Raw genomic sequence first — 9,426 nt, forward strand, 5'->3', positions numbered from 1 at the left:
CATTTGCGGGAACTGCTAGAACATGCAGTTGATAAAATCTCCCTGTGAGTCATACAGTGTTTAACCAAGCTGCCAATTGAGATTGATGACTTCCACACATGCTGCGGCTAATAGAGTCTGCATCAAAGCAAAGCACCGTGTCCTAGAGAGAGAGAGAGAGAGAGAGAGAGAGAGAGAGAGAGAGAGTGTTTGTGCGTGAGGGAAATATTGATGTTTGATATAATGAAGATACATACTGTCTGTGTAACCGCTTCATACCCATGCAGGGGCAAATGCATCTTTTTTAAGGAAATCAGACATGGACCGTTGTAAAAGGTTGGCCCCCAGATATCTAGGACCTTCTAGGATCACAACCTGGTCAACTACCAGAAAGCGACAGGCAGCGCACAATTGTAAATCGTCGCCACAGCAAAGGACTTGCATTCAGAAGATTTGCATTACATCAAGAAAATCATTTTTTGTATTGCAAGTTTTCAGAAATGTTAAGTGTAAATGCAAATGTGGCATTATCTACTGCGCTAATTTGCATACATTTCTAGAACAGAAATCTGAAGATTAGATAAAGCCAGGTTCAAAATTATAGTTTCATTTTGTTGACATACTACAGTAGAGCCAAAGCTTTTTTTTACAGAGGGAATTTTGGATGCCTATTTTTATCACTCCATAAATCAGAAAATACTGTCAACAGTCATAACAAAATCCATTTTCCCCATGTTTTTAGGAATAAAATGTTATAAAAATCAGGCTATGAATGATACAGTATATAAACAAACCCCTCTGTAAAAACCTTCTGAATATAGATAGGAATAAAACTGGAAAGCTTGGTGTATGTATAGCCATAGTTGCTACTGAAGTGGAGAATTTTGGAGTATGAGTATAAACTGTATACTCATACTAAAGGGAAAATGTCCCATTTACCTTTTTCACCGGCGAGGAGTGGAAAGAGTTGGTCGGCAGGCTGGGTGCAGAGACCGACAGCGTGCTCCGGCAGGTGGCTGGGACGGTAGTGGTGGATCAGGTGGCAGAGAATGCACGGTGAAGTTCTCCACTCTCAGGTTAAAGAAGTCACAGACAGCGTTGACCCACTCCATCAGCAGGCTGATCTTGGTGCTGCTGTGGTTGTATATGGCATCCTGGCCTTGACGGGGCCCTGCTGAAGGCCTCGATCAGCGCTCAGTGATGCCAGCATCGGCTTGGTCCTCAAGGTTCTCTTCGGGAAGCTTATCTCCTCCCTGAGATGTTCCTCATCCAAAATCACCTCCTCTGCACACTGCTGGTGTTGCTTGTTGATGATGTGAAGAATTACAGTTTAGTGTGTTAAAAGTTGTTGTTTAATAGCAACTTTATAAAGCTTAATCAGACACTATTGGCACACACTATATCATGTGACATACGTAGGTCTTTTTGACATCATTCTTGATTAAAGGAGAAGTCATCACTGTGAATGAGTTCAAAATATTTATACTGTAACGGCTATTTTTGATTGCTTATTAAAAATGACACTTAAAATTAGAGCATGAGCGAGCTGTGAAAAAAGCACAGGAAACTATGCACGCAGTGGGACCAACTGTTTGGATAGACTGCCAAATTAGCCGAAAGGCAACGGGTCGCTGACACGTAACCTGTCAACACATACTCACTGTTAAGAAGTTAATGGCATCATTAATATTGATGGGCACCCCAAATTGCTGTAGACTTATCAAAGAAATGAACCACCTTCAGAGGTCAAAGACTTGGGTTTCAGCTTGAAAAGGATTCAAGTTCGGAGGCTTTGTTTATTCTTGTTACCAACCATGCTGACAAATGCATGAAGCTATTTGCTCTAGCATGCTGGGACACAAAGTATTTTTGTATTTGTATTCATTTAGCCTTATTATCCCCATGGGGAAATTTGGAAAATGAATAGCTGGATGGCAAACATAGTGGCTTCCTTTATCAAGGGAAAAGCCATGGAAATAAAGTATGAGACTAGAAAATGATATGGGGGGAGGAGGGGGGATCTAACCATAATCTAACCCTATTGTAAAAATAATTAAATACCTGAAATAGCATGTATTAGAGCGCATATCTAAGAGATAGTGCAGCAGGGAAATTTTGGTTGCAAGTTTATGGGGAGCATAAAAAAGGAAAGTCAAAGCTTTGTTATCTTCGTGTTAAAATATTTTCATCTCTGTGATAGATTGTCACCTTCATAACGAACGTGACTTTGAAATTCTTGTGGACACCAGTTTCATGCAGATTCAGGGCCAAATACCAGCAGGAATCTGGGAATCACAAATCATGACAGTTTCGACACTATCAACAAATTTGTTGAGATAATCTAAAATAAAATGTAGGGGGGGGGGGGGGTTGTGTGGTGCCATAAATCTGAATGGCCCCACCACTGCGCCGTGGGCTTAAAGGTTTGTGCTTGTCTTTATGGAAATCAGCGAAGAAAAACATGTCTGTATCAGAAATACAATAAACAATAATAATGCCCTACAATAAAAACATGACATATAGCAAAACAATATGTTTGAACCCCCTTTCTTATGTTTTGTTGCAAAATCAGGGCATTATTAATAAATAATAACACAACTGGTAAACATGTAAATAAAAGTGGGACGTTTATTTACATGTTTCCAAGCTAAGCCCTCGTTCACACCATATACCGAAGCCATGCTCAAGCCACGCTGAAGCCACGCAGTTTCATTTCAGCGTCCTTGTTAACAGGCGAGACCGTTCACACCAGGCACACGCGTGCCATGCTCAAGCCACGCTGAAGCCACGCAGTTTCATTTCGGCATCCTTGCATTGACTTCATGCCTGGCAGCTTCACGCTTCACGCTTGGAAAATAGAACAGAATCCTGATCGATCGCTTCAGCGCAGCTTCAGCGTGGCGTGCGGCTGGTGTGAACGGTCTCACCTGTTAACAAGGACTGTTAGAAACAACACATATTGAGATATTAACACAGAAAGGTGTATTGTCTCAAACCAGACTTCAAGATCTATTGAAAACTACAGACTGCTTTAATTGACATTTCACTCTTATCAATTTACAAATTCCCTGATGTAGGATATGAGGCATTTCCACCTCCACAGTTCTTTTCATACTTCTGTTGCCATATCAAAAAGAAATCGCTGGCTGACTGGCAACCCTCATAAGAAAAATCTGTCACGCCTAGTTGATTTAAAAGCAACTCACATTAGAAATGAATGTAACAATAAAGATGTTATCTTCTTAGGGGAGGAAAGTGCTCCAAGTGTCATCATACGTTACATGGTTGACGCTTTTATTCAAAGTGTGTAATACGACTCTAATCCAAAACCACAGTCCTGTTTATGCCGATCTACCCAGTAAGCTGTGACAGACCACAGAAGAATGCTGCGTCACCAGGCCAGGTGCCTCTTCACTCCATCTCCTGCTCTGGGACTCTTTGGAGATTGATTAATTATAGATTAATTAATTAATTAATTAATCATAAATAATAGGTTTCATTTATATAGCGTCTTTCTAGATACTCAAAGCGCTTCACATATCAGTGTGATGCACGGCAGCCAGTTTGCGCCTGAACGCTCCTCACCACACATCAGCTATCATGGTGGAGAGTTGAGGACTGAATGTGCCAATTAAGTAACGAGGGATGATTAGGTGGCCATGATTGAAGGAAGGCCTGTGTTGAATTTAGCCAGGGCACCGGGGGTTATACCCCTACTCTTGCCGATGGGATCTTTATTGACCACAGCGAGTCAGGACCTCATCCGAAGGACAGTGCTTGCTCACAAGACAGAGTCCCTGTCCTGCCCTGGGGCATTGAAGATTCATGAGACCAGAGGGAAGAGCACCTCCTACTGGTCCTCCAAGACCACTTCCAGCACAAGTCTCCCATCCAAGGAGTATCCACAGCCAGGCCTGCTTAGCTTCCCCAGGTAAGCCAGTAATGTAATGCAGGAGCTACCGGTGCTGACATGGTGAACATGTTGCTGTAGCTCACGGCGTCCACAGACTTCCTCTTTTGGATGCGGTGCAGCAGAATCTGATAAACCCCGGTGACGGGGGGCTCCTCAGGTCTGAACAGTTGTTGAGCAGATGGTTCTTGGTGATGCCAAGGTCCTCCAGTGCTACCTTGACAATATCCAGCTCATCTGATCTGAGGATGCGGATGAGGATGCAGACTACAGGCGGAGTACGCCTGGGGGTATTCCATGCCTCTTGTCCAGTTCCTGACCATGATCTGTGTCACAGTGAGGCGATTGGCAGCCATCGGCCTCAGGATGCATGACTTGGGCACATAGGTGGCGATGGTATTAGTCCCACTCCAAGATACAAGACTTCAGCTTGCCCATGTTGGTGGCTGAACAGCATGGTGGCAGTCACCATGAAGTAAAGCAAGATACCCAGCGCCCAGATCTGTGTGTAGTGACCAACACAGCACCTCTCTTTGAAGAGCTCGGGGGCGTAAGGCAAGAGGTGGAGAGCCGCAGAATGTGTTGAATGAGGACGTTGCTGGGACGGCAGGCTGTGATGACACCAAAGTCACCCACTTTGATGCAGTAGGTGGTGGTAAGACATTCACTGCCTTCAAGTCCCTGTGTACTATTGTTATCATGCCGAGGACAGAGAGAGGAGAGAAAAGGTTGAGACAATTAATTAAAACTGTTAATTTGTTTGACTTACAAGGGAATTCAGAAGGAAAAACTTTTGATCAACTCTCTTAAGACCAGACCATTTAAATGCAATAATGTTTAAATGCAATAATGTTTGAATAATGTTCGTTTCAAAATGTTATTATTACGTGAAGAGGATTAGGGCTACATGTGATGTCTGAGAGTATATAAAGTGAGAATTCTGATAATAAAGTCAGAGTTCTGAGAATAAAGTCAGAATTACTTTATTCCCAGAATTTTGACTTTTAAACGCAGAATTCTGGTTTTATAAAAATAATAATAATACCGTAATACTTCTGACTTCATTTCTAGAATTCTTACTTTATTCACAAAGTCTGACCTCAAATAGATTCCCTCATTAGTTCATCATCAGTAAAAGTGTTATCTTTAAGTTACCTCCTACCATTTGAATAGTACCATGTTGTTTTCAGTTTTATGATCTAAAATGATTTTACTGGACATTGTGCAACACAACGTGAAAACATGATTTACCATTATGTTTGACTGCAGCAGGATACGGGCAAAAATGAGCTTGCTCTCCAGGTCTGACAGGCGCCCCCTGGTGCTGATCCGGGAGAACAGCTCTCCTCCGCTGGCGTACTCATCACGGTCGACCAGTGGTTCCAAATCTTGGGGCAGTAAGGAATAATGAAAGCACTTTTCTATGAACCAGATAGCTGAAACTCACCAAAACACACCTGACTTTGCTCCCACACTTTTGCAAAGCACAAATCCTGTAACTATCCCAAACTGTCTTTATACAGTCACATCTTTATAACAATCTCTTGTTGTATAAGCTGTAAAGTAGTCCCTGTGGTACTTCCTGTAGCCGAAAGAACACAAATTCAATCCCTGCAACAACCACACATCCTACCTGATCAATCACTCACTGTTGCACTCACTGGAAATATATTATATATTATATATATATATATATATATATATATATATATATATATATATATATATATATATATATATATATATATATATATATTAAGGGGGGGGGGTCAAAGGGTTAAATACCTCACCTTTGGACAGGTCATGAATGCAGAGTCTGACCTGGGAGAAGTTGCCGGAGCCGATCTCCCATCTCAGCTCGTACAGCGCCACCCTCGGTCCGAACATTTAGTCTATTTCTTCCCACAATTCCCACGAGACCAAAGACTGTGAAAAACTAATGAACGACTTGATATCATTCAACAACATCTGCATGGATCAGGAAATGCTGTGAAATGATAGTGGTCAGACTCAGTGTTGCCAGATACAGCTGATGGTTTCCAGCCCAAAGACAGAGAGACACAGAAACAACAAGTGACTCTCTCCACGCACCAAAGCCCATTTTCCTCCACACAATACAACCCAAAACAGCCCAAATGGCGGAAAACCACACAATGTGTGACAACACTGGTCAGACTGCAGAAGTGCCATCCTCTGTCACCACTGTCCTCTGCAGTGTGTTGTGATTGGCCCCGGCTTCTCCTTATAGGTTACCTAGTTATAGTGCAACTTTTCTTTTTCCTGCAACTCTCTGCCTATAAATATGCTGCTGTCTGGTCTTGGTCTTTCTTGTGGTGTATAATCCAGCCTGTGTGCCCTGTGTTCTGGACTCCTCCCATACAGCCAGCCAATAGACAGCCATTACAAAGGCCTGCTTAACCCCTAGACTTGAGTTTATCACCCGCCTCAGGTATTTGAAACAGACACTGATGGGATTATGTGTATACTGTACGAGACCATCACTATGATCTGGGGTCAATAGCAGAGGGCTGGTGCAAGGTGACTGCTGTTACAGAGTTTCAGCCGCATGGGGACAGTTGAATACTGACCGAATGCTGTTTATTTTTTGGGGGATATTACTTTGAATTGTCATCAGTGTCAATTTGTCAATTATTGTATTATGAATTCATTATTATTATCAATTTACATCTTGAATAGTTTCTCAAATCACTAAACACTTTCAGTCTCTCTTCTCAAATCGCTAAACACTTTCAGTCTCTCACTTTCAAAAGAGTCAATATGTATTGCGTTGCTGAAAACTGCATTGACAACTAAAAACAATACAAGCATATGTTTAATCTGTAAAAGGTAAGACGTAAGTATAGTTTTGTAAATGCTGGAGTAAAACAGGCCTATATTCTGAGTTAAGAGGGTTAAGAATGTTTTGAGAACTGTATTTTAGGAGGTTTACAAGCAAAACCCTGTGTGTGTGTGTGTGTGTGTGTGTGTGTGTGTGTGTGTGTGTGTGTGTGTGTGTGTGTGTGTGTGTGTGTGTGTGTGTGTGTGTGTGTGTGTGTGTGTGTGTGTGTGTGTGTGTGTGTGTGTGTGTGTGTGTGTGTGTGTGTGTGTGTGTGTGTGTGTGTGTGTGTGTGTGTGTGTGTGTGTGTGTGACCATACGTCATACGGTATCATATGGTCCCAAAAATGGATTGCGGTTTTAGGTTATATCCTTCAACACTAATGTACTGATGTTGATGGGGGAGTATGAGGAAATTTAAGAGTGTTATCAATGGAGAGGATAGAGATTAGATACAGTATTTCTAGATTCTGAGGCATTTCAAATAATGAGTGAAATGTACTGCGCTTATATTTGGAATTGTGAGTATTATTACCAATCTTGTAAAACATGTCTGGGGCACGGTGGCGCAGTGGTAGCGCTGTCGCCTCACAGCAAGAAGGTCCTGGGTTCGATTCCCGCTTGGGACGCTAATGGGCACTGAGGGTGTGTCCACATCCCCATGTCCTCAGGGCCTAATGGCCCAGGTGGGGTTGTCAAAAAGGGCCTTTCTGTGTGGAGTTTGCATGTTCTCCCCGTGCTCCCCTGGGGTTTCCTCCAGATAGGAACCCCCCACTAAAAAAACATGCAAAAAAAGGAAGAAGAAAAACATGTCTGTCGTCATCCCCAAAAGTAATGTTGCCTATTTACAATTAGTTAATGTAAGTGCATATGCCCAGAATGGCAACGAGTGATACCATTTCACACAAAATCACCAAGATTTTAACTATGATAATGTATTTGTGTATTTTATTTATTTATTTATTTTGTGACCCCTTGGGTAGGAAATTATAATTCCATGACACCAAACTTAATATGAAGTGATCCATCTTGATAATTAAATCAAGGTATTGTTAACATTGTACTGGGATTATGATATAACTTCAATGAGACTGGCTGTGGGAACAACAATTGAAACCGCTGTAAGGGGTGTCAGCTTGATCAAGGTGTCTGGGTGCCGACGGCTATCTGGATGATGATCCGCTGATCCGGGTGAAAATGAGAGGATCACATCAGCACATCAAAGCGGAGCTAACGTCTTACAAAGACATGACTAGCTAGCGGATCGGGGAAATGTTAATGTTATTAGTCAGACTGTCCTTCCTATGAATCAAGCAAGACATTTGAAATGGGAGGACAGAGAAAGGACAAAAAACACAGAATATTTGGGTTGTAGGAAAGCAGCTGCATTTTTTTCGTTTCACTGAAAAAACACTTAAGGTTTATTTTTAGCCGTTTCTGCCGATGGATGTTATTTTGGTTTACAGTCTCCAGAAAAAAACATATGTAGGGAGAAATGTGTGGTATCTGGCAACCATGTTAATGTAATATATTCTAATCCTAATGTAATATATTCTAATCCTTTTCTCCCCTTAAAAAGAGCAACAAAAAAAAAAGATTTGAGATTTGTAGAGCAGCTCTGAGGCCTGGCCCATTTGGCGTCATGTTGAATAAACACAAAGGTGTCTCCAGAAGGGGTGGTTCCGGGCAGGACCCCATGCTGATCCTGTTTACGTGTTTAGGCCCGGTTTTGTTTTAAGTCGGAGGTGCTAAACACCTTCCCCCTGAGATACAAGATGATTAATGCCTTTGAATGAGGACTGCTTTAATGGCTCAAGGCTACTTAAGCCCTTCATTAGGGGTGAGCCGGGGCCCGCTCGACACACTCTGGGTCCCCCTCACCTCACCTCACGTCACCGGCAGAAACAGACAGAGGTGAAAAGTCAATGCATCGGGAGGCTGGCCTTTGAAGTGGCCCCTGGCTATAAGAACACCGTCCCACGAGGCATTCAGCAGCATGGAAATTTGATTAGTTCTCACAGTTTTGACCCCACACCACTCTGAGACCTGGCTCTCTGGTGACATTTGGGGCTGAAGCTCGATCCCGTATAAATATCAGAGGCACCGGCAGGCAGAGGGACACTCAGGATCTGGCAGCTCAGCAGCAAATCAGGACTTTAGCCATGGATGTACTCCGGCCATGCCTGCTCCTTCTTCTGTGTGTCCTCCATCTAACCTGTAAGTACTGTTTGCTCTGCTAGACTCTATTCTATTCTGCTCTGACGCGGAGGTATGCCAGCAGCTGAGATCTCACTGGACTGACTTCAGTCAGCTCAAACATGCTTCATAATCCCTTTTGTTAGGACTTGTAAACACTTGTGTTAGAGGAGGGTGTGATGTGCTCATGTTGAGTCCTGCTCAGAGAGCCTGGTCAGTTTACTTTCAGTTCCACTAAATCCAAAATTAATGAATTTTGTTTCATGAAAATATATTGATACGTGCTATTTTTGAATGAAATAACTATGAATAACTTTTTTACCTGTAAATATTCCAATATTCTATCTATTCTGTTCTATAATTGAGAATAAATGCTTATCACTAGCCAATTAATTGAAAGCCAACCGACTGAAAGCTGTTATAGCCTTTCTGTTAATGATTTTATGAGAACATTCTAAAGTTTACTAATCTTTTTTTTTGGGGGGGGGGGGGGGGGGGGGCACTC

At 42.4% G+C, this 9,426-nt stretch overlaps 1 pseudogene across 1 annotated transcript; it reads right to left on the bottom strand.

Annotated features, from left to right (window-relative positions):
- Positions 1 to 923: 923 nt before the first annotated feature.
- Positions 924 to 5,776, bottom strand: LOC310796848 (serine/threonine-protein kinase NIM1-like; annotated as a pseudogene). Its single transcript has 5 exons — positions 5,680 to 5,776; positions 5,167 to 5,277; positions 3,940 to 4,577; positions 2,907 to 2,919; positions 924 to 1,150 (listed from the first exon to the last, which is right to left on the bottom strand). The product of its transcript is annotated as a serine/threonine-protein kinase NIM1-like (transcript).
- Positions 5,777 to 9,426: the final 3,650 nt, after the last annotated feature.

The sequence above is a fragment of the Poromitra crassiceps genome, assembly GCF_964638095.1.
Source record: "Poromitra crassiceps genome assembly, chromosome: 23".
NCBI lineage: Eukaryota > Metazoa > Chordata > Actinopteri > Beryciformes > Melamphaidae > Poromitra > Poromitra crassiceps.